The 24,839-nt window shown below is 38.1% G+C and overlaps 1 protein-coding gene across 7 annotated transcripts in view; it reads left to right on the top strand.

Annotated features, from left to right (window-relative positions):
* PALLD (palladin, cytoskeletal associated protein) overlaps positions 1-24,839 on the top strand; it is a 201,738-nt gene that overhangs the window by 33,069 nt on the left and 143,830 nt on the right. Inside the window, exon 1 of one of the 7 annotated variants that reach the window (XM_083833553.1) lies at positions 14,608-14,809. The exons of 5 other annotated variants lie outside the window; for them this stretch is intronic. The gene's annotated coding sequence lies outside the window, so the exon portion shown is untranslated. Of the gene's footprint in view, positions 1-14,607; positions 14,810-24,470; positions 24,596-24,839 lie in introns of those variants that run through there. One more of the 7 variants, XM_083833552.1, reaches the window with a different exon arrangement.

The raw sequence follows: 24,839 nt of genomic DNA, 5'->3' as shown, positions 1-24,839 counted from the left end.
TTATGTGGCTACTGTCTTGGTTGTCATTTCTGACACTTCTCACAAGAGTATTTGAAGGCAGAAGGTATCTCGAAATCGTCGCAATTTTTTAATTTAAGATAAATATCCTTTTCCATGAGAATATTTTAACTTGAGTAACTTAAAATGGAATTATACTATAGTAAATTTAGGAAGCCTCTTTTTCTTCCCTCCTTCAGTGAGCCAGGAAAGCATATGTTGGGAGTATTTGCAGTTAAATATTGAAATAATTTACAGATCAAAGACTAGTAAACAGATACATACTTGTGAATAATTTTTTTGTCAAAATCTCCAATTAGTGTGTCAGAAGAAAATTAACATTTTGTGTTGAGACCTGCTGTTAAATAATTGATGTTAAATGTAGGGTGCTTGTTGCATCTTCTTGCACAATTTATTTTGTTTTTCTCAGAATAATCAAGAGCATCTATCCAAAGTGACACCAGCATAAATGAAGTGTGATTTGATTATATACAAGAACTGCTTAATGACTGTGGAGTTCCCTAATGTGATACGGAGTCAAGCTTAACTGTCAAGGTTACACTTCTGTAACCACTTCTTGTTCTCCACTTGACTAGAACTGTCCTGTGCATTCATTATTCAGCCAAAATGAGCCTGTTTCCTCTGTGAGAGCTGAGGAGGCAGTTCCCATTTCTCTTGTGCAAGTAGTTTGCAGCTGAAGAAGGTGCCATTAGTCCTTCACCCTCTACTTATTTCCCAAGGGCTGAGATTTTTATTTTTTTTCTTTCAGGTATCCTTTGTACTTGAAGGTGGTATTTCAGAGAATCTCATTTTACAATGAAAATTTATATCGGGGCAAATCCACTCACTGTGGAGTTAGCATTTATGGTGTAAGAAAAGTACATAACTTGCGTAGCATTCTGATTTAGTGCCAAATATTTTATATATGTCTATCTCACCAGTGGCATTTTTGGTTGATTATATATTAACATTAACAGGCCCTAAATTGCTATTTGTTCCTAAACACAAGTGCACCCATTTCAGGGATTACTTCAAAGATGCTAAGGGAAACTGTTTAATCCACATGTTAAAAAAAAAAACTTGGCAATATACTAATTAATATATGTAGGTTCCACCACATTGTACTTGGGGGAAAAAAGGGCATTACATACAGTTGTGTTTCACATCATTTTGCTTCTAGCCGATGTAGTACCAGCGTATTTCCTCCATGGTGGTCACTGGTAAATAGTACTCTAACCCTTAGGTATATCACTGCAATTTGCCCATATTGTGGGCAATGCATATACTAGATGACATCTCCTGGAAATGAAAGCTGTAACCAGGTGTACTGAGTTTAGTTCAATTTTCACTTTCATCCCCCTGTGTTTGTATTCTTTTGTCCAAGCATATCTCAGCTTGGATGTTCATAGAGGAAAATGTTCAGCAGAAAGGTTCTCAGCCCTTTATAGCTTGCTTATGCTCCTTTTAGCCTTGATTTTATGTATCTGCAGACATACTGATTATCTGTAGACATACTGATGTTTATACCTAACCCTTTTTTTTTTTATTTTAATTTCACTTGATGCCAATAAAATCCACCACTACCCACTTAGCTGTTCTCCAGTTCTAGAGACATGTCAGGGACCTGCTGATACCATTTTGCCAGGTTGAAGGACCTGAGGTGAAGTACCTTTTGTACATACTGTCCATATTCAGCAGGATAGATACTAGCTCAAACGCCTCTGTACTGCACTCTAGTGTATGGTCTGCAGAGTTCCCCCTCCCTACTCTACAGAAAGTCCTTCTAAAATTCTGATGATTTTTTATTTCTTTTTCCTTTATATATTTAAGTGGAAAATGTCATAGAAAAATATAAAATTGTTTTGTTTCTTCATTTTAAATTCACTGCGCTTTGAAAGGAGGTTTTAGTGGCTCTGTCTATGTTAATATCTGGAACTTCAAACTGCTGTTTTCAACTGTATGTTGATACTTTAGGGAACCTAAAGCCACTATTCAGAATTAGGCACATGGAAGATGAGTTCTAGATTTACCTGCTTAGCTTTGAGCTAATGTTTCTCTGAACTTTGGTGCCGGACCTAAGTGCTAAGTACTAGGAACTTAGGTAATGGATCTGACATTTGGGTAGCTTATCTTTACATGTCTTTGTCTGGGGAGTGGCCAGCTGTACTGCTACATGCTTTGCAGTGATGTCAAGTGGGGTTATCCAGAACAATTGCATAAGGATGCATATCACAAAAAGGGTGTAAAATCCAATAGGAGAGTGTAACTTCTGATGGAGACAGGCTTACACGTGCCTGCAGTCTGTCTGTATCAATCAATCAGGCTCCTGTGTTTGTTATCAAAATCAATCTAGAATGTAAATAGCTGTTTTAAAAATGAAACTAAATCCAAATTAATCCTGTCTTTTCTCTAGTACTCTAGATACTGCAGAACATTTTTTAACATAACAAAAAGTGGGATTACAAAAGCAAAAAATTGAAGCTCTGTATCAGCAGAAAAAGTGTTTGTGCTGTTCCTGATAAACAATGTGAACAGAAATCCAATAGCTTCTATTCCATATAAATACTTCAATCTTACATGCAATTTCACAAAGCTTCCACATATTTAAAGAAAAAATCTCTCCCTTTAAAAAAGGAATAGAGCATTAACTATGAGCTGCTACCAAGCACCCATTTTGCAGTTCCATTTTCCTCTTGCAGAACAAATGACAGTTGTAGCCCTGACATAAAACAAGTTCATGAGCCTCTGACTTCATGAGGCTAGTTTAATAATGGATGTGGACTATCTGACCATCTTACCTGTTTGTTGGCATCTGTCCTTGTTTTCCTTTTCTCTCTTTTCTGTTCTAAAGAATATGAAAGGAAACCATAAATGCTGTGAGGTGTGTGTGTGCGTGCATGTGTTTGAATGTATATTTACAGGGAAGGCAAGGAATATCTTAGTACACAGATAGGATGGTGCTTGCAAAATTGATGGTGCAGTTTGAGATACTTAGCATGGATCATGCCCTTAGCTCTAAGTAGTTCAAAGGCTTTGCAGTCTTTTGTCCAATACTTCAATTGTACAGGTATCTAGTCTGATCACTTTTATTCAGCCAATAATGCATGTTGAAATGCATACATTTTAACATAAATATGCTTTTTGGTATGTACTAGCAATTTTTATAAATATATTGTTGTTGACACTTGTGTATATTGACCTATTTGATCTTTAAATTAGAATACTATTTCACATCCCCAGTAATTTGCATTTCTAGCATCTTTCAGTTGTCTTTCCATGTCACTCAGCAGCTTGCTGCTCTTCTGAAGAGTAATATGAGTAATATAAGAGGAAATACAAACTGGTTGTCTAGAAACCCGCTAGATCTGGCCAGGCTTATCCCCTCTTCCCACACTAGAAGTGCGAATGCGATTCAGCAAGCCACATGCTTGACAGACAGTAGGTGTCTTCAAAATAGTCAGACTTCCTTCTACAGACGCTTCTGTTGAAAGGTAGTTCCTATGCGAGTCCTCCTACAGATATCTCACAAAGCAAGACAAGTAATTTTGCAAAATGATGCCCTCGGAACTGGAAAGATGTGCTTGGAACTGGGGTGGTCCAGACAGATTTAACCCAGATTATGTATGCTTTTGGTGTTGTTTTGGCTACTTTACAAAGCAGGCAAACTGCCGGTAGAAAATGGAGCACTATTACCTAACAAGCTTTAATTTCTTTGTGAGGCTACAGCATAGCAATAGCTTGCTGCCTCCAGCAAATCTAGGGCCCCAGTGTTTGGAATTGTATAAATATAGAGTAAATAAGTAACTTTTTTCTATTTCCCAAGTGCAGAGATCACTGCAACAAGTAGTAATAAATTGATATTAATCATATCTAATTTAGGAGTAGGCAGAGGCTAAGGGAAGGGAAAGGAAAGATAAGTTTTTCTTCGTTTGCTACACACTTAAAATAATGTCTTCCATTTTAAAGAAGGAGCTGGTATTTCCAGGCTGTGTTCAAAAGGGAGGCTGTGAACAAACTTTGGCAAACACAGATGCTCTGTCCATGTCCTGGGAGCCCTGACTGGCATGTGGCAGTGAGATGTTACTTCTGGCACCATGTGCCTTGATGATCTGCTGAGTCCCTGGCATGGCAATCTGTGTAGCAAAGATCTGTGAAGACATCAAGGACTTGGCAGCATTGTATGCAACTTAGCAATACAAGCCTCAATTTGCCAACAGGTATTGCTGCATGAGTTCATTCACTGAATGCAGAAACAAAAGCCAGCTTTTCAGTGAGTGAGAGGGAAAGAGAACTTCTTGCCAGCTGCATTGCTCATTAGTCCTCTTAACCTAGCTTAACCCTTTTGTGCACAGCGAAGCTGTGAAGAAGCAAGGAGTGTTTGAATGCTTTGTGGATGCTTTCTGCATTTGTTCATTAACTGTTAGAAAGCAGCTGGCCATGCTGCAAGAGTGAAACTTTAGGAATGTGTTTCCAGATCTGCTTGGGCAGCTTGCCCTCCAGTTTGTGAGGCTACAGTTGAAGGTATGCAAAGATCAGAGATACTGTACTGGAGAGCAGCAGGATGTCTGCTTAAGACATTTGGGATAGTGTATGCATGGAGTATCCATTTTTCACCGTAAATCCTGTTTGCCATGCAGTTAGCTCAGAGTTCACTTTGCAGAGTGATGTGAAATGTGATTGTGTTTTGCTCTGAAACACACATACAATCACTCCGCTTTTGTTTTTGTATAGCAGTTACTGCTGCTCATGCCATACTGAGGTATTTTGACATATGGACAGGGTGCAACTTCTCTCTTAAATAAAATAAGTCTGAAGGAAGACAACAGGTCAATAGCACTTCCTCCCCTAATGCAAGCTGAAAGGGGTATGAAGTATGTAGGTTACAGGGAGTCACAGAGCAGACAGCAGCCTCAAGGAGGGTACCTCAATTCCTGCTGCATGGCTCTCAGGGCTCCTGCCCCAGCTGCCAGTAGTGCTATATCTCTCTCTCTGGCTGTCTACAAGGACTGAGGAGAAATTTTTAGGCAGGCAGCATTACCTACTGATCACTTAAGACCACCCAAGTGAGGCAGCATCTCACTGGCAAGTGAATGTGAGCAGACAAGAAGGGCTCTGAGCTCTCATGTTTCTGAGGCCATGCGCACTGCCAGGAGGAGTGCAGAGGAAGAGGCAGAGGTAAGGTACGTGCTGCAGGAATAATGCTCTTGGGGTAAGGCACCCCAGCTTCTCCCATCTAATGGCCTGCTGCCTAGCCCTTGCAATATCTGGGGCTGACCTATAACACTGCACCTAAGGAATGGCCTTCTGTGGGAGAAGACAGCCCTCATTTAAAAGCTGCAATTCAGAAAGCTCATTTGGTGCACTGTATTAATTGCCCAGACGTCTGTACATGACAACTTCACCTAGTCTTTTTTAGGTGCCCTGAAGCTTTCTTCTATGTGAAACTTTGCAAATTCAGCTTCGTCATAGAAATATTTTACATGAAATGAAATTAGGAGTTTTTTCTATACCAAGACTTGTCTGACACTGTTACTGTTTCACTGATTTTGTATGTTTGTTGTTCTTTCATCTTGCCACCACTGAAAATAAACAAACCCAAGTGAAAAGCCTTGGTTAAAAGAGCATGGGATTTCAAATGGCTGCGGGGGGGACAAGAAAACCACCAGCTGCACGCTAGCTCACTGTAAGAAAAGCAGTGGGCTAGGTGGCCCTTTGTGTAGGTCCTGCTCTCAGAGTATCCCAAACTGTTCACGAAAGCTTGCCTTCGCGATGCAGCTCCACAGCACTTGCCCCAGCTCTCCTTGGTGTGACCACACTCAAATCCTGCTTGCCCTTCAGCTGGATATTTCTGCCTCCTTCTAGCATAATAATCTTTGAACTGAAGGTCAATTTCAAACAGAATTTATCAAAAGTAGAGATTTCAAAGTTAGCCATTTCAGAGCTCTGTTGAAATAAGAAACCCAACTTAATTTACCTGCTGAGCTTAAGGCTTCTTTGTTCGCACAACTCATTATGCAAAATTATTATTTTGTTTCCCCAGCTGCTGTTGAGTCAGCTTCTAGATACCAGACCAGAAGTATCAATGTCAACACAGCATATATTGTTTGGAAGCTAGGGGGCATAGAAGGAATTGCAAGGTGCAAATCTGAGGGTTGACAATGATGCTCTTAAGGGGAAGAGAAAGCGATTTGTGTAACACAGACAGCTTTGTAAAACATCAAGGTGGAGAAAACCTAGATCCTGCTTATCTATAAGAAATCATCACTGAAGAATAGCCTGAGTTTTATTGCATGTAAAATTAAAAAGTTGTAGGCATTAGATTGATTAGATAGAGGTAAAAAAAAAAAAATCACACCTTGAATTGGCCCAAACTTACTGGCAGTGTTTAGGGAAAATTTATATAAAATAGTCTGCTGTGCCCTAGCAAGCAAAGTGAATCTGAGGGGAAACTGTATCCAGGCTTCAGGATGACTTAGGTTTGCAGAGAGGCGAACCTTCATATGTGGGAGGTCTGAAAAGTAAAAAATCTCCAACCATTAGTACCTCAGGGGTAGGGGTCATACTTTATGAGCACAAACAGGGCTACAATTACTGCTAACTGTGCTCCTTGGGAAAGGCAGTATGGGCTTGAAGAAGGAGCAGTTCAGATACGTTTCCTTGAGCTGCACATTAGTTGTTTTTTGAGACAGTGGCTTGCAAATCAGATACAAGTTTTAAATGGCAAAAATAATCTGCTACAAAAATAGCTGGTTTGGACATTACACCCAAGAAATGATTTGGTTCCCTAATCCTCCCAGTCAAAGCTGGCTGGATCAGTTAGTAAAGGAAAAATGTTGAGGAGTAAGGTAACAACAAATAGCCTGTGCATTGGAATATATAAAAACGGAACACAGTAATGCAGTGTATTGCTTCTTAAATTTACTAAGTACTTTAGCAAAAGACAGATTTTCCAAAATGGCTGAATATTTTAAAATATTTCAAAAAAGTATTGTTTTGATGAGCAGAACCAGCTCTGTATGTACTAATATAAAACATCTGAGAGTCTACAGAAAAATCACAATTTTAAAATCACTTTAAAGACAGAAAAAAAATCTTGGTTACAGCTTCAGACACTACTGGCCACAAACACTCCCAAATGCATATATCAGCATGCACCCCCGCTCTCCCCCACCCCTCTCCTTCTTCAAGGTTTCAGCAATGCATTAGAAAGGGAATGGCACTTTCTGTTAAGCATAACGTGTTTTTTTTCCTTAATTTTATTTTATTATATTTGTATTTTTTGTTTTTTAATCTACCCATGAGCTAATTTCCTGAAGTGATTTTCTTCCATACTCAGGCATAGAAATATGTGGTTTACCTCAAGTTACTTTTGAAGAATTACTGCTGCACAGTTAAACCGCCTGAATAGCATTTTTAAGATTTTTTCAAATGATGAAAGGGGATTTGTCCCAGAAGTAGGTGAAGCAGGCATCCTGGTAAAACTCAACCTCCACTCTGCAGCTATCCAAACAGCCAAAGCAAGCTTGCTTTTATATAAAAAGCACTGACTGATGTTCAAGGGAGGCCCATTGCAGGCGGTGCGTGAACTGGGACCCCCTAATGGGCCAGTCAGCAGTCTCTGCTAGGTGATCTATTGGGAACTTTCCCCTGCCCGACCTAATCCTCAGTGTTTGTGCCAGAAATGTTTTCTGGAAATCAGGCTTAGAGACATCGCAGAGTTTATTTAAAAAAATAAAAATAAAAACCTGTGTTGACTCCGAAGTGAAAAGGTGTAAAGAATATGTAAATGAGTAGGATTTCATCAAAAACAGTTCAAGAATTAGATATGCTTCTGACAGATTTAGACATACTTTTATTTCACTTTCTGATGATTACAGTAATTTCTCTGACAAGTGTTAATTCCTAAGTTATTTCTATAGTTCCTACCCTCTATATCCAAATGTAATCTTTTTTCTCTGTCATTGATCATGAAAAATATTTTTTACCTTCCAGAAAAATACTTTTTTTGTTTAATATAGTATCCCTCACAGTTTAATGTTATAAAAGTTTGAGAAAGAAAGCTTGCTAGCTTTGTAACTTGTTTACAGAGGGTAAACACTGAGAGTGATAGAGAGGATCTCTTTTTAAGTAAGTAGACATGCATAATGTTTGTCATCTCAGACATGAATTTGGTTTTATATTTTGAAAGGCTACCAACAGAAAGCATGTGTGCCAACTATTTATATTTTGCACTAGTAGTAAATCAAAGAATTGTAGTGTTTTGTGGTTTTTTTTCTTGTTTGCTTAAATTAAAAACAAAGTCTTGTCATGGCTATAAGAACTTCTCGAGTAGTAGTGAATCTAGCTTCAGAATACAATACGGAGGGCTTGTTTCTTCAATTTAGCTAATTACTTTATGAGATTTTATAAATGCTGGCTAACTATCAACTCTGCTGAATGCTTCTATTGCTTAGTAAACACACCTTGAAAAAATGCAGTGTTTTTTCACTTGGCTTAAACTAATCACTGCGTTTCTTTAAAAGGAGGTTGTTCTTCCCATTTTAAAGCTTTGTGGTTGCTGGTTGTTCTCAATCTGCTGCTGGCTGAGAATAGAAGAATTTGTGGTACAGTGAGAAGGACCGAATGGTTAGATTTTCCATGTTTTTATTGTAAATAATGCAACTTATTTTTTAATAACTGTTGTGTGACTTTCAAAGGATGGCAGTTGCCTTACTGTCAGTTGAAAACTTGACTAGTGTTCAAGAAATAAACCTTTAGGACATGATAAAAAAAATGGGGGGTTCCATCCCAGTTTAGGGATCATAGGTTCATTCTTTTCTTTTTTTTTTCAAAATATTTGTTGTTTCAAACTTAAAATATATTTTTATTCAAGCAGAAATGCTGGATTGCTTCTTTTAAACTACTTTCACTGATATAGACTGCAGGAACATATTTCTTCACCCTTAAAATTGTTCTTTAAAAGCTCAACTAGAAAGAGATAAGTAAGCTTTAAAACAAAACTCCTTCAGAATATCTGTATGGTATTTTGATTTGTATGAGAGCAGAAGGGTTTTGTTGCACCTACAGGACAGAGGTCATGCAGACCTCTTTTTATATTGCTCCATTTTATAAATAAGCTCCTGTTAGTTATTAGATTATATCATAATGATTTTGATAGTGTTCGTATTAACAAAATATGTAAACTAAGCTAAGAATTAAGTTCATCGACTGTGTTCTTCACAGACTCTTAGAACCGCAACTAAATTTAAAAATATGTACTGTACAGGATTTCGTGGTTTATTTTGTTACTTTCCAGAAACCACACAAAGAAAATGGTTTATGAGCTTCTTCTAACATGGCTCTCTCACTTCTTGTTTCTTGGCTAAAATGGCAGCAGTGTCACCTGCAGACTTCCTGGACCTTTGTTTGCATAGAGAAGGAGGTGCTTGTAATGAAGGAAAGTCTGTTTCAAGTAGTACTGCTACCAGAGTCTGGTCAGTTGTCCTAGAGTTTTGCCTTGTTTCCTTGGAAAGGAAAGTCACTAAAAAACTGTGGCTTCTGCTGCATTAGTAAGGTGACCAAGGTGCTGTATTCAAGCTACATCTGTTTTCTGGCACTTCTCAAGGATTTTCTGGAGTAATTGATGTAGATAAGGACTTGAAAAAAATAAAAAGGGGAAAAAAATATATGAAAGCAAAACACAGTAATGCAGTGTATTGCTTCTTAAATTTACTAAGTGCTTTAGTAAAAGACAGATTTTCCAAAATGGCTGAATATTTTAAAATATTTTATATACTTATCCCGAGATTACAAAGGATTTTAAAAGACAGCAAAAGAAATGGGTGATTCTTTAACTTAAACAAAATACTTCAGCCATTTGACTTGTTTGGGCTTGGGGTGCCTGCATGTATCTCCAAAAAGTAAACAAATTTTCATTGAAATCAGATGTAGTAACTGGTCTGGAAAGTAATAGTTATTGTTCTTGCATATTTGGGTCTTTGGAGAATTCCTTCTGACATCTAAATCAAAGAGATGTGTACTCAACAGCATTCCTATATTTGATTGACTTTCCGGCTTAAGTGCAGATTATGAGAATTTTTATTGGTGTAATTGTAACAAATATGTATTTCTAACAGTTAACGATACAATGCAGCAATAAAACATTTGGAAAATCAAACTTGCCTGAATGCATGCTGTCAGTGGGATACAGATACTGACCCCGGGGGCATCCTGCTTGAGGCTGTAGCTTGTAGCTACCATTCATTTTAATAGGCACGGGATTTGAGAAGTTTGTGATTTCTTTGAAACTTCAGTTGAGGCATGATATTAATTCTGCCCTTGGGTTGTGTGGAAGAAATCTCATTAATTATCGTATTATGAGATATTTGTACACAGCCTGTATGGCTGTTTCTAATACCTTGTTCTTGTGCATCTCTACTTCTTACGTCTAAGAGAATTAACAGTGCTTGTAAACAGAACATCAGAGACCCCAAAGGTAGAATAGTGTATGTTCTTTTCTCTTTCTACACAGAAAGTTTTGATGCAAGGCAAGTGTTATTTTGATAAATTTTGATTTCCTCTGATTTAGATCATATTTTTTCTAATCATTTATTCAGATATATTGGGTGTGGGGGGAGGGTGAGGATTGTATTTCTCTTAAATACTAACTTACGTTATTCCTCTAAGAGAAGACTTTGGAACTACACAGTGAAATCTTACTTTCAAAAATGTCTAAGTGCTCTTTAGCCCCATTAAGAATGAAATTTTGACATCTAAATAACTTCAGAGAATGCAAATACTTCACGCTTTATCTTTGCGGAGAAAAAACTCCTCTCTAAGCATCTACCACAGAAATGGTTCTGCTTTTTAAAAGAACACAAGTCTTTAGGAGCAGTGAGGAGGGTGACAGAGATCAGGGGAAATCATGCTTTGGGTCTGTAGTGACAGAAATCATGATTAGAAGTTAGAGGGGCTGTATGGATAGGAAAAAAAAAAAAAAAAAAAAAGAAAAACCAAAACCTTTAAATGTTTTCCCACCTAATCAAAGGTACACTCAAAATAGCTCATCATTTGAACAATTACGGTATGTAGCTTTCTAAAAAGAAAATGTGTGAGAAATATGTAGGCTGTCTGACCTCAGCTTCCTACCTTTTTTGCATTTTTCACCAGTCTTGCTTCTTTTCTTAGATTATAGCCCTGGTCATGCAAGTGCTCCCTACATTCAAACACTGTGTGACCTTTACTGCTGAATGTCAGATTTACATATGCTATATTGGGAACACATTTGTGCATACGAAGTATGAGACACTGAAGTTGTTAAATGGCCCAGTTCACCGGAGCTTGTGTCTACAAAGTGGTGAGAAGAAGTGAGTCAAATTTATTTTTTCTCCTTAATACATGGATGTTATTGTATTGCACTATTATTCTCAGGAGAGAAAAAATGAAAAGTAGTGGCTTCTTTGTGCAAACAGTCCCGGAGAGTCTGCCACAGCCTCTCTCACTGGGTCTTACCATATAGCGATAAGAGAAAATGTTGCTTTTCAGAAGCTACTAGTAGCCAATTCTGACATCGGTTAGAACCCTTGATCACCCTTAAGGAATCTGTTGAATTTGCATTATAGTTTGCTTGTTGTAATTTCTTATCCATGTATCTAATGCTTCAGAAATTACTGTAGCCACCTGGTCCAAAGAGCAACCAGTTTATGGTGACTATATCTTACTAGACAAATCTTTACTCCCGCCTTTCTCATTTCTGCCTGTAGTGAGAATGAACTTTCAATGAAAGAAAGTATAATATATCCTTTCTTTTCCTTCCTTTCTTAACTAGAATTGAGGATAGTTGGAAAGCAAACTGAAGTAGGAGAAATGTTCATCAGAAATTGAAACTTGCAGCTGAAATGTTTCTAGTCAAAAAATAAGATGATACTTCGAGCAAATCAGCTGCAAATTAGCAAATGTACAGTTGTAATTTTATTAAATGTGATAGGGTTACATTATATTGGAGGTAAATAACCATGATGTTAGTGGAGTAATGTTTTTTTAGTACTTCTAGGTATTTTTTTGTGCTGTATGCATTTGTAATCTGTGTAGACTTCCGACAGTGACAAGAATCCTAGTAATGATTAGTTTGATGGATAAATGTTGTGGAACATCAGCCACTGAGCTACTCAGCCTTAGTTTATCACATTTTATTTGAATTTTTGATTGTCAGGGTTTCAAATTCTCCAGAAAGCCACTTGATGATTTTGCATCTCTGGTTATGACAGGGCAGAGGAAAGTGGGTGACAGTTTTTTGGTTTTTTTTTCTACTTGCTTTTTCATGTTTATGTTGTCATTTTATACTTTCTCTGAATTCATATTCTTCCAGTCCCTTGCTTTTCCAATAACAGTGAGCAGAACGAATTCAAATGTCTGGAGCAAGGTTTTGGACAAATCTTTCTTCTGGAGACTAAATTGCAATGAAACTAGATACAGGCTTATTGTTGTCCACTGAAAGCATATGGTTTTTCAAGTTAGAACCGTAATTAGCCAGGTCAGCAAATTCAGTGCAGCTGATATTCAAGATGAGATGAGGTGTGGACTAAAAGCCCTCAGGTAATCTTATCTGTTCTTGATCTTTTCTTGCATGTGAAGTTTGTCAGGTAGAATTTGGGCTGGCAAACCTTGAGACAGGAAAGCAAGCCAAGCTTTGTAACACCAAGGAGTAAAGTACCAGGAGAAAAGTACATCACAGTAGGGCTCAGGGAACTTCCTGATACAGAACTTGGATTTACTGTAACTTTTTATGGCCTTGAAATATATTGAAATTCAGTCTCTAGTGAATATGCAGGAAGGCAAACTTAAATCATCATAACTTACTTTCATTCCAGATGGTTTCTATAGGCTTCTGAGACTTACCTTCAACATAGAGTGTATTTGTAATTTTAAAATTTATCATAACAATTTTTTGCTACTAGCTTTGGAAAAGTGCTGTAATTTCTTTAATGTAAGTGGAATGTAGGGAGCAGTATTATATGGGTTCTATAAAACCTAAGCTCCTTGTCCAAAGACCCATTAGTCTTACTAATGGATTAATAAATAAATAAATAAGTCCAGAAAAAGCATTGACTCTGGATGCGGAAATCTCAGTGTCTGATGTCTGAGCTATACTGTCTTCCATATTAAGGAACAAACTCTTGTGTAAACTGGTAGTTGTTTCTTCCTATCATTCTCGAAACTGGCACACTGCAGTTCAATGCTTTTCTTCTTTCTTTCCCATTTTTATTTCTGTTGTGAGAATTGTTATTTCAGAACTATTCATTTCTGAAAGTGACCAGATTTCCTTTTCTAAAGAACTTAGTACCGTGTCAGTTACCTGAGGATCTTGGGGTAAATTATTCTGCAGGAGACTAAATTAAATCCAAGATTGCTTTGCCCGTTCTTCATATTGTTGTGTTTTAATTAAGCCTTTTAAAAAGTAATGCTGCTTACTTCTCAGAAAGTAGTATGATAAAAGTATAAAATGTATTGTGTTAGTTTGTAATATCTTGAGGACACTTGCTTGAAATTCAAGCCAGACTTGATATAATAAACAATCTCCAGAAATTGTCATTAGAGACTGCTTCTGGGCATAGAACTAGCTTTAGTGACCCTCAAATTTATTTGACAGAGTCCAGATTAAATGAAGCAATCAAAAGACAATGCTATCACTAATGGTTTATTATTCTTCCTTAAATTTGTTGTTCACTTGTTAATGACCATGTTTATGATTTTAAAAAGCCCAGAATTATTATTTAAACCAATATTCTAAAGCTTTTTACTGCTGACAATAGTTACATTGCAGCTTTGTGATTACCTAGGAAAGAAGTCTTCATTTATTTTTCTGTGGGGTTTTCTTTTTTTGTTGTTTGGTTGGTTGCTTGTAGTTGTTGTTTTGATAAAAGCGTTTTCCTGACTGTGGAAATTATTTATGAAAAAATAAACTATTTAAAGATATTTTATATCCCTATTTTTGCATTATACTGTACCTTTGCAACATTTTCTACTTTAACAATCACCATTTAGAAATACCTAGGACTGGAATTTAGGAACTTCTGGAAAGGCAACCATGGTACTATTTTTTCTGACACATAGTAAACTTAATAATAGCTTCTATTTTTTTCTCTCCGGTTTACAAACAAATGAATGCATACAGCGTGAAATGCACTCTGGCTTCAGTGTTACCGAGTAGACTGCTACTAAATCATGCTTTCTCTGACGTGTCCTTGTAAGTGTAGAGCTCCTCAGTTCCAGTTTAATAGCACAATCAAGCGAGCTGCAAGTCACACTGGAATTTTTTCTCTACCTACTCTTGAGATCAGAATCTTAGGGTAGAGATACTCTGCACATTTGATAAGGAGAGAGACTGGGGGGAGACGAATCGGCACATTACTTCCTTCATGTTATTTTTGGATATGACTAGCATTCCTCCCCTTACACACACCCTCTTTTTCTCCCCAGCCCCCTTCTCTTCCGTGCATTACAAGCTCATACAAACACTCTCACGTACGCTGAAGCAAAAGCGAGAGCAACAGCTGGACTGAAGCCACAGGACTTAAACTCTGCTTCCTCATTGCCAGCAGGCTTTGTTCTTTGGAATCACTCAGAACTGGGGAGAACGTCTTCATTGCTGACCGTGAGTGGCTGGAATTTTGGCAACTCGGCTCTCTATTAATTTTTTCTCTGCTCTTCTGCAAACTAGGCTGAATTTAGAGCAGCAAAGCTCAGAGCTGGGAATAGGCAAGAAATAAAGGATCCAGAGACGATCAGCCATCAGCTTCTTTGGGGGGGGTGGGGGTCCATCTGTTCCCCAACGGTAAGTGCCAGCATTAAATGTGTGTAAAGATGCAAGAAAGAATAAGGTGCTTTAGCTGTTTTACTACAATAGGGGAGGGGAAAAAAGTGTGTGAGTGAATCATACAGCGCGTCTTCAGTAATAGTGGTCTCCAAACAGCACCTAGCAGTAAAATTTTCCTCATTTCTCATTTTCCAAAACGCGCTGCAAGAATGTATATATTTTAGCCACATTCCTGAGTACCTGTGCAATTCTAGAAAGCTTTCCAAATGGCTTCAGTATTGGTTTTTCTGCAGATCTTCTTTGTTTTGAATCATGTAGAACAGAGTGGCTTTAACTTGCAGAGTAACCCATTTTTTTAAGTGCAAGAGCTGAACCTGCGCAGTGAAGGTTTTCCCTCGCAGACGATACCTATAAAGCTAAAGTTCAGGGAGGATGGGGGAGTGAAAAGGGATGAGATGCTTCCTAAGACTGTTTATCTTTAGCAACCAAAAATAGACTGGTTTTAAATGATCGGCATTCATTCAGAGGTCATCCCCCCTGCCCCCTGTAACCCCTCCTACCCCTCTTACCTTCCCCCTCCCTCCCCCCCAACCTTAGGGGCCAAGCAGATCTGTTTTAAAAAACAAAAAGATTGGAGGGCCTTCCGTTTTACTGCATGCAAGTGAAAGCTAACGTACAGTGAAAGAGTGGATGTGCTTGGATAAATGACTATCTTAGAGAGGACAAGAGTTGCAAAAAGAAACTTGGTTGTCTTCCAATAAGCAAAGTGATTTAGCTGGTCTTGCTTTATTTAAAAGCTGACTGCTGTCAGAAGACTGCTGTCTTCTAAGTTTGCTAGCAGAATAAATTGCTTTGTAACAAAGATCTTTTTTTTTCCCCTCTCCCTATCTTGTCTTTCAGAGAAGTTTTATAAAAATCAGCAGAGCAGCAGGTTAATCCAAATGCCCTGCTTTCAGAAATGGCACCTAGCTGTCAAAAGAAATTCACTGTAGGGACCCATTTGTTTTAAAGCTAGTGATAAGCACTGCTATCAGCGTGCTGTTATGTCTTGCTACATGGCTTATCTTTAAGTGATAAAAAAGAAACCCTTGAAATCCAAACGTTCAAATATGTAGTAATTGTAGGGAAGGAGTGAAGACCAGGTCATTGAACATATTTATGTACTTGTTGGGGAAAGGTTACTAGGACAATAGACCTGAAAAGAGGAAAGCTTTCCTTTCTCATCTCTTAACTCTGGCCCAATTAACTACTTCAAGTAGTTATTTAAGTGTTTTATGTGGACTGGCATGCAGCATCTTTCCTCTACTGCCTTATTTTCTGCTGGTTTGTCAGAGATTTGTGAAGGTGAATCTAGTCTCATGAAAAATATGCTGAATGTTCAAATGGGTGGTTGTGCAAAGTATAGCAGGCACTGTCAATAACCTGTTTGTTCTGAGGTCTGCAATTTTTGTTTTTTTTCTAGTTCAGAAACATATAACCAAAACTCACCCTTTCTGACCTTCACCATTCATTTGGAAGAACAGTCTGCTTGGTGTGCTAATTGGTAATAAAATAAATAAATAAATAAATTCTTTTACTTTGGAAAAATTGCAAAATGGTGCTCAGCAGCATAGTTTGCAATGTGTTAGGATGTTGGTGATATTTAGTGCACGTTTTGTTTGCAATGGACTAAGGCACTTCTTTCTATGGCAGTTCCTGACTCTATTTATGGCAAGTTATTCACTGAACTGGAATTGCACACTAGAACTAGCAGAGATTCTTTTTCGGATCTAAAAATGGAATGGTGTTTTCCAGAGTTGGGCTCCCCCCTGCCGATGGCACTATGTCAGGTTTCCTTAGAAGTTGCTTTCAGTTTCACAATTTACATGGGTGCTATAATGACTTCTTTTTTTTTTTTTCTTCATTGATGTGGTGGAAAAATCTGACATCTTTATGCTGTTTTTCCTGCTTTGATATGTTAAATCATATTTTCTACTGACTGTGAGGTTTGGCACTGAGTGAGTTCAGAGATGGGCCTTAACCAAAACCCCTGGATTCCAACATCCCTGAAGTGGGAGAAGGTTAATATCTGGATCCAAACGTCTTGGCTCTGGCCTGTTCCTGTTTTAAATGCACATCACTTTGGCTACATGTTTAAATTGTTTTTGAGGTGATTAAGACCGAAAGAAATCTTTCAGGCTGCAGACAGATTTTAAAGAGTAAGTGACATAAGAATCTTACAGTTAGTTAAGTGAAGCTTGCTTATTTGCTGCTTAAATTTGACTTTTAGGAGCCCCCAGGGAATTACATTCCCCTTCCTCTACTATAACTGCAGAAGTAAGTCATGTTTTGGAACTCCTTTTGAGATGTCCTGAGAAAGGTAAGGTGCTTAGTGCCTACAGTTCCTGCTTACTCCAGTGGAGCAGTGGAGGAGGCTAGCAGCATTTATCCAGGTGATACAAGTACTTCACAGGTGTTGGTTGATCCTGAGCGATCAGCCTACAAGCTTTTAATGAAGGGCCACATAAATTCTTATTTGTGCCAAAAAAATGCAGCCGCCCATGGTAAGCAGTGCTGTAGTGCTTCATAAAGGGATGTGCAAATTGTTACTGAAATCATGGTGGTTCTGCTTTTTTAATTGATCGACTTCTCCGAGTCTGGCCAGCTTAATGAATTCAATAGCTCTCTGTGAATACAATTACACACAGATCTGCCAGCTGCTTGTGGTGTCTCTGCTTCAGCAAAAAAAAAAAAAAAAAAAAAGCTGTTCTTTGGCTGTGTTGGCTCACTGTGGTTTGTGGCACACAGCACTGAATTATTAGGCAGTAGTTGCATTTTTTTCTTTTTCCCTTGAATGATTGAACTGTGATGTCACTTTTTGTCTTGGCTTTACCCTTTTTTTTTAAGCCTTTTTTTCTCTTTCCCTGCAGACTATTCTCTTAACACTAGGGAAGTGGGAAATGTCCCAACGTCCATTGCAGAGCAACTCTGTCTACCCCAGCACATTCCAGGGCCACCGAATCATTTGTGGTGAGAGTGATTCAGATCTGGTTAAGATGATTTAAAAGGGAGGTTATGGGCATACTGCAGTTGTGCATTTAAGAACATACAGAGAGTTTTTTACTGCCTGATTGAGACCACATGGCTCCAACTTAAACTTTTTTTTTTTACATGGAAATTGTTGGCTGGATATTCTCAAACGATTTATTTTTTTTTAATTGCCTGGAGGCTGAGTTGGGATCATGGCATTTAATGGTAAGGTCAGGGTTAAAACACATAGTTGTTAATGTTCCTTTGACTAAAAGGAGAGATGGCCTCTTTGAATATTTTGCATGGAATACAAACATTCCTCTCTCTTACATGACAGCAAATGTATCCCAGGAATTCTTTTGGATGTTATAGGGGAACTGGTGGCCTGATTTTAGAGTGAGAGAGGGAGAGGGACAGATATGAGGGAAGGTCTCCCTGTCATAAATCACACTAAATACGTTCCATTCCAAATAAATTCTGCAACGTAAGAAAAGTAAAAACAAAGGACAATGACCTTTTTGATTGTACACAGTTTAATTGCTTGCTTCCAAAACCAACACTTTGGGCTGCCCTGAAGAAGAGTGAGAAGTCTATATATTTAAACACTTAAATGTAAATTAAAATTAATATAATTTAATTAATATAATTTATAATTCATACATGATATGTATAAAACACTAGAGATAAATTATTGTAAGCCTGATGTTCAAGAGAAGGTGGTTTTGTTGTGGCTAAGGATGACCTGAATTTACTGAAAGGTCTACTTAACTTCTGAGATGGAATCAATACTGCTTCTAAAATCCGTTCTTTGTCCTCAAGGTTCTGCTCATCCTGAACTTGAATACCAGCTCATTTTGTATAGTTCGCTACTGTACCAGTCTTGCTTAAATTCTTAAAAAAAAAATAAATAAATAAATAAACAAAGACTTTTTCTATGTCTTAACTCCAAATTTACCATTCTGATGACGTGGGTATCATAAGGAAAATTCTGACATACCTAATTTCTCTAAGTGGTATCTGTTGTAATTATCTAAAATATAACATATCCCTAATCTGGAGGATGAAAGTGTAGTAATCTATATTGTAAGCACTTTATAATACTATTTTCTTTTTATGCATATTGTTTATTCTGAAATATTCTTAAGCCAGTCTTGTTCATCCCTCAATACTGTCGTTGTCCTTTCTTCTCCCTTATATCCTTTCTCCCATAAACTGTTGTACAGCACTTGACAGAAGGCTTTCATTGTCCATGGAGGCCCGTGGACAGAATGCTGTTGCCTTCGAAGCCCCTACGTTGAATGATCTCTGCCCTTGAGGCACTGCTAAGTTCCACCACATCTGGCTGCTGTACTCTACCAACGGAGCCACTGCTCTCCTGAGTCTCCCCTGCATCTTTCCTGTCAGTGTGGCTGTTGCACATTGGATGTGCCACTGTTAGGATGTGACTTTTAGAGGGTGCATTTTTAGATACAAATGGGAAAACAAATCCACGGAGTTTCAAATTAAAAAAAAATAGATTAAAAGTTCTAACATTGAAAAATTCTCTGGTTGGAAGATGAAGCAAATATGAAGAACAATTCTTACAGTAGTGCTGTAAGAGTTTTCTAGGAATTGTATGTAAGTATTATTCTGTAACAGCAAATACAATAAACAATAACTTTTTTACTGTCTTTACTTTCTGGGGTAGTGAATTTAGCTGGACGAAACTGGGCAAAAAATGAGAATAATAACTCATACAGCTGTGTACATCCTTTTGAGATAGTTTCTTGCCTAAATTTATTTCTCTCTCTAATTTACAGGACGCATTAACTTATTTCTTAACTGCTTTTTTTAAATAAATAAAAAAAGATAAAAACTAAAACAAGCAAAAACCCTTTACCCAGTGTTCACAAACCACTGTGTAGTTAATTTCTGCCTCACATAAACTGCAATTTAAGTGTTTAAAACTTACTTGCAGTTTTTTTTGTATACTTGAATTGTGCAATGCAGATGGGAAAGCTATTAGTATTTTTGAATAATGGTTGTGACAATTAATCAGAGGCCAAAATGTATACTACAGCACCCTGAAATCTCTATCCCTTATGTCTTATTGTGTTCTGTCATTGTTCAGTTTTACTGTATTAACATTCATGAAATACTTAAAACCAACCTGAATTGTTTTCAGACAGTACAATATTAATTGTAGTATGGATAAAAAAATACAACCCCCCAGTTTTCTACCAGGGGGAGGAGGAAAGGAAGCACGGCCCTTACGGTGCCTGGTCTTAAACAGGGCATCTTCTGCCTGAAGCCTTTGACAAATTCGAGGTACATCTGTGCTTCACAAGTACAGTGAAGCGGAGGTGGTAAGTCTCTGCTGCATGGTATAGCCGGGTGTTTTCATACAAAGGCTGAATTATTCAGTTCTTTGGGACATCTCTAAAGCCAGCTTTGATAGGGCTGTTAAGGGCATATGGGTATTAATCTGTACCTAGACTGACATTTGTCATTCTTGCCAAACTTAATGACCACTTATATATGGCTTTCCTGATTGTAATGCTGGCACCATCTGCGTTGCACAGCTCATATTTAAAACAGATCCCCTCTCTCTGGTCAGTTTTTTAAACAGTGGAGAGGGGCAGGATGGAAAAGGGCTGGAAACAAGGATCGAGGAATTCTAGGATTTCTGTGGGCCACAGAAATCATATATATAAATTCTAGTCAATACAGAAATGAGTATACCTTAAAGCAGAATTGAGCACTGACCCTTGACCTGTTGGCTTCCTATGGAATTTTCAATTTTCCAGTGAAAACTGCTTTTGATAACGTTTCATGTTTCTGTTTTCACAATGATTATGAAAAATGCACATGGTACGCTTTGAGACATGGCTGGCTTTGAGACACGTGTTGGCAGGTGGGACGAATCTTGGACGAGATGAACGTTTGGAGCCAGTAGGCACTGGCCATAGCTACACAGATGGTGACACAAGCACGTGGCACTGGTACGTGTGTGCTTCTGGACCGTGCCATTTTGGCAGCTGGCAGCCATGGATATAAGTTTGTTTGATAAGGCTGGAACCAAAGTGCTAGGTGAGAGCCCTGCTGTGTCTTGCAGCTAGTGAGAGCATGTAAAGTGCTTTAACTCAATACTCAGTAGATGCTAAACATCATTAATATGAGTTAATCACTGCTAATTAGGGGATGAATGTAGGTGGTGAATGTAGCCCTACCCCAAAGAGTCTTTGAGTTTTGAAGTGCACAGTAATGCAGGGGTTAACCCTGATGACAGGTATCTGTCTGCATAAGCCAAGTAAGCCTGTCACATTTTGCCTGGGCTATGTAATTTCGGTAAAATGATGCTGTGTGTAAGGAAGGATGCTGAGGAAATGGTGGCATAGGTTTTGCTGCCTTGGGAGAACTGAAGCTCCAAAGACAGTCGGTTTTCCTTCCCCACCCTTTCCTTCCTCTGATCTGCTCTTTCAGCTGGACCCTTTCATTTGGCGCACGCTGTATTTGTCCTAGAACATCACAGATGTTATCTGGGAATCCAACGTTTTGAATCCTACTTTAGCTCTTGTAATGGGTGACTTTTTGCCATGTCTGTTGTTGTACCTACCTCTGAGATAGAATAGGAGGAAATTGCATATCCAAGGAAAGTACGGTTGTGAAGATGACTGCTGCTACATAGAGACCAAGCCTTCTTTTCACCAGGAACTGGGAAAAATGTCTTTCATAATAATATATTATGAATCTGAACAGGTCTAATTACTATTGCTGGTGTATTGTTGTGCTAGTTAATGGTGGAAATTGAATTCAGAAAGCTTCTAGTTTCAGTCCACACCAGCAGGGTTAGAAATTAGTTATGATGTTACAAATGTGGGTTTGCAGTGTCTAAACTTCCCTGACTCTTCTAGATACTGATCTGTTATTGAGAGAAAGTTAATTTCTAGGTTATTTACTGTAATACTATGATTATATAAGTGACTTTAGCTCTGGCTTTAATAGTTTCTTTTCTCAATTTCTCTTTAAACAGTTTTCTCAAAAATTTCCGTCTGTCCTTATATGAAGAAAGTAGTCAATGCCATTACAAATATATGCAATATAGCAGGATTTATCTGTGTAGGTGAAGGAGACCAGCGTGTTTGGGAAAGACTGCATCCATAAGTTGAGAACAAAATTTGACAAAAATGTTAACCATTTAAAAATAGTGCAAATTAGCTGTATTATTGCTGGGCCTTGACTAGTTAGTTCCTGTTGGCTCCTGGGTTAGTAAGCAAATATGAAAAATAAAGGAAAAAGTTGAAAATAAATAAAACTTTAAAAAACACTGTATAGAAAGATAAATATCTTAAATTAAAATTGAAACAAAGAACCAAAGTGTAAATAGTTGCTAGTTAATTTTTTGCATACACCAAGGCATTAGGATTTTTTTTCTGAGATGTTGTTTGTATACATTGTTAGGCGCCTCACACAAACCCACAGAAAACACATTTTGGTTTTCCTGATAGTCTCAAGGGCACTTGAATGAGGACTTTGATTTAAGCTCAGGAGATGGAAATTGTGGCGATCGTTAACAGAAATTGTTACATAGAGCTTTAAGTCACACACCAGCAAGTTCAGCCAAACCATCTGTTCTAATTGTATGAGTGCTGCTTTTGTGATCTGTAAATACATGAAACAGATTCAGTCATGCTTTGGCTGCATAGCTACAGTCAAGAGATGGGTAAATAGATCAGTGTTACCTCTTCTGTCTGTATTCATTAGTGTATAACATTCTGTATAAACTATCATCAACATCCCTGCAACAGTCCGTGAATACAGATCATCATAATCTCAAATGCTTCAGTGACAGAAGTCTCCTCCCTTGGCAGCCTGAGACGTGCTGCTACTGTTGAAAATCACAGCCAAAGGAGTGCTGAGGTGCTTTTTCTCTGCAGCCGGGGTTGCTCTGCAGGACAATGCCCATCTCTGCAGCCTGAGCCTCACTGAGTCAATTTGACTGCTGTCAGGCTTAATGCAAGGCACTGACAAAACCGCTGACAGCTTTCTGTCTTTGATCTCAGCTTCTACATTACTGCCCTGACCTGCATGAATTAAGTATTTTATCTTCTAATCAACAGAGTTGTATTCACAGGCTCTGGCTTGGAAGTTACACAGAAAAAGAGAGATGATGGTAGGAACAGCACCCATGGAAGAACGAAACAGTTTTGTATTGGACATGTAGGGTCTCACTTTGTATCTGGTATAGTTTAGCTAATGTTGCAGATGTGAATTAAAGGGCCTAGCTATTCAGCTCCAATAAAGTAGATAAATGTCTTTTGTAGGGATCATTTAGTTGTGCCTATGAAAAGCACAGGGACTGCAATACACGTAATAGTTGGTATGATAATTTTCTACGCTTCATAACTCCAGCAAGATGTCTGCCAGTTCTGAAGGAAAGCCTGCAAGCTCCACAGTTGTCACTTCTGTGTTTTCAGTATGAATTAGACTATGTACACTGGATAAAGGTTTCTTTTTGCTTACTGTCGATCTGCAAATCGATAAGATTTCCTTATGCAGTGGTTTTGTTGTCATTCTTGTTGCATTTTTTTTCTCCTGTGAACTCCTGGATGTCTGTGTTGCCAGCTATGAATTCAGCACTAACTCACCACAATTGTAGTAAATGTGATGTACCTTATGTATAGAATTTAAACTGTGCAAATGCAATTTTCTCCTCATAACTTTCCATCTTTTTCTTTGCTCTTTAACTCTTTATAGTCCTTCCCTCAAAGTCCAAAATATTATTCCATTGGAAGGTTATTATACCTAGCAGTTCTGTAAGAGGTTCCCTTACACATATGGTAAAATAATTATAGTATTCTAGTTCAAAATCTTTTTCTGGTCTAAGAAGTATACAAAGAGCAGCATTTCAGTTCTAGACAATATGCATTCCATTTCAGCTAGACAGGCAATTGTGTTAATCCTACAAGCCTCAACAGTTCTTGGGGTCTAAAAAATGTTTGGCATTTTACATGTGATTATTCAGTATTTATTTTTTCTATCCCACTGTAACTGTCTTCACTGCTTCTAGTTTTCTTTCTTTTCTTCCCTTCTGAGATCATGTTAATCTCCCATCAGGTACTAGAAGTGGTAACTTGATGTAAGCCTAGGTGTACGTAAGCCAAGAGAAGCTATCTGCCATTTGTGTGAATGTAGCTGCAGTTATTTGGTGTGTACACTAAAGGCTTATGTGTGTAACTGCCTTCAGCATTAAGGGAAGTCAGTCATATCAAGCCCTTCCTCAACAACAGGCAAACAGACTCCTAAGAATGAAGCTCCAATATTTAATAATTTCCAAGCGTTGCCATGCAGTGCTGTATAATAATTTACATCAGCCTGTTCATTCCAATCTGATCAATTATTTAAAAGGTTGAATAATAATTTTATGGCTTTACAGTACATCTGGTAATGCAAGGTCAGAATTTATTCTTATTCTAGAGACTTAGTCAGCACCTGGAAGGTGGTCTTAAAGTTAAGGCAGTGGGAGCTAGGTTCTGACCTGGCTCTTGCATATCACGGGTGACCATGGACAAAGTGCTTAACCTCTGTTTCTCAGTAATAAAACATATCTAATTACCTCATGCTCCATTACTGTTGCAGTGCTCAAAGTCCTGTTGGCAGAGCTTTTCTTTAGAGGAACATTTTATTGGGCAGCCTCAGGAAGAAAGAGCATTCATTGCACAACTGCCAACATGCATAGGTGAGAGGGAACCATTGCTCTGAACCATCAGATCCCATCTAGACTGCTGTTAACAGGTGGTCCAGTGCTCATACGCGGTAAGATAGGTGCCACATGCTAGACACTCTGGGAAATTGTGGTGAATGAATGGTCTTAGTGAAAATACACGAGGGTATGTCTGACCTAACACAATAGCAAAATCGGGTGAGGGGAGGGAAGGGTGGAATAAAATGAGGCATAGTATGCTGTTGTCGTTGGCTTTTCCAGCACACTCAGAGGCTGAGAATAGACTGCTATGGAAGTAGGATGTTATCTCTAATGCCACATGCTCATGTGTTTCTT

The sequence above is a fragment of the Anser anser genome, assembly GCF_964211835.1.
Source record: "Anser anser genome assembly, chromosome: 4".
In the NCBI taxonomy this organism is placed as follows: Eukaryota; Metazoa; Chordata; class Aves; order Anseriformes; family Anatidae; genus Anser; species Anser anser.
Note: the sequence above shows the minus strand (reverse complement) of the source record. Positions and strands in the feature narration are given on the sequence as shown.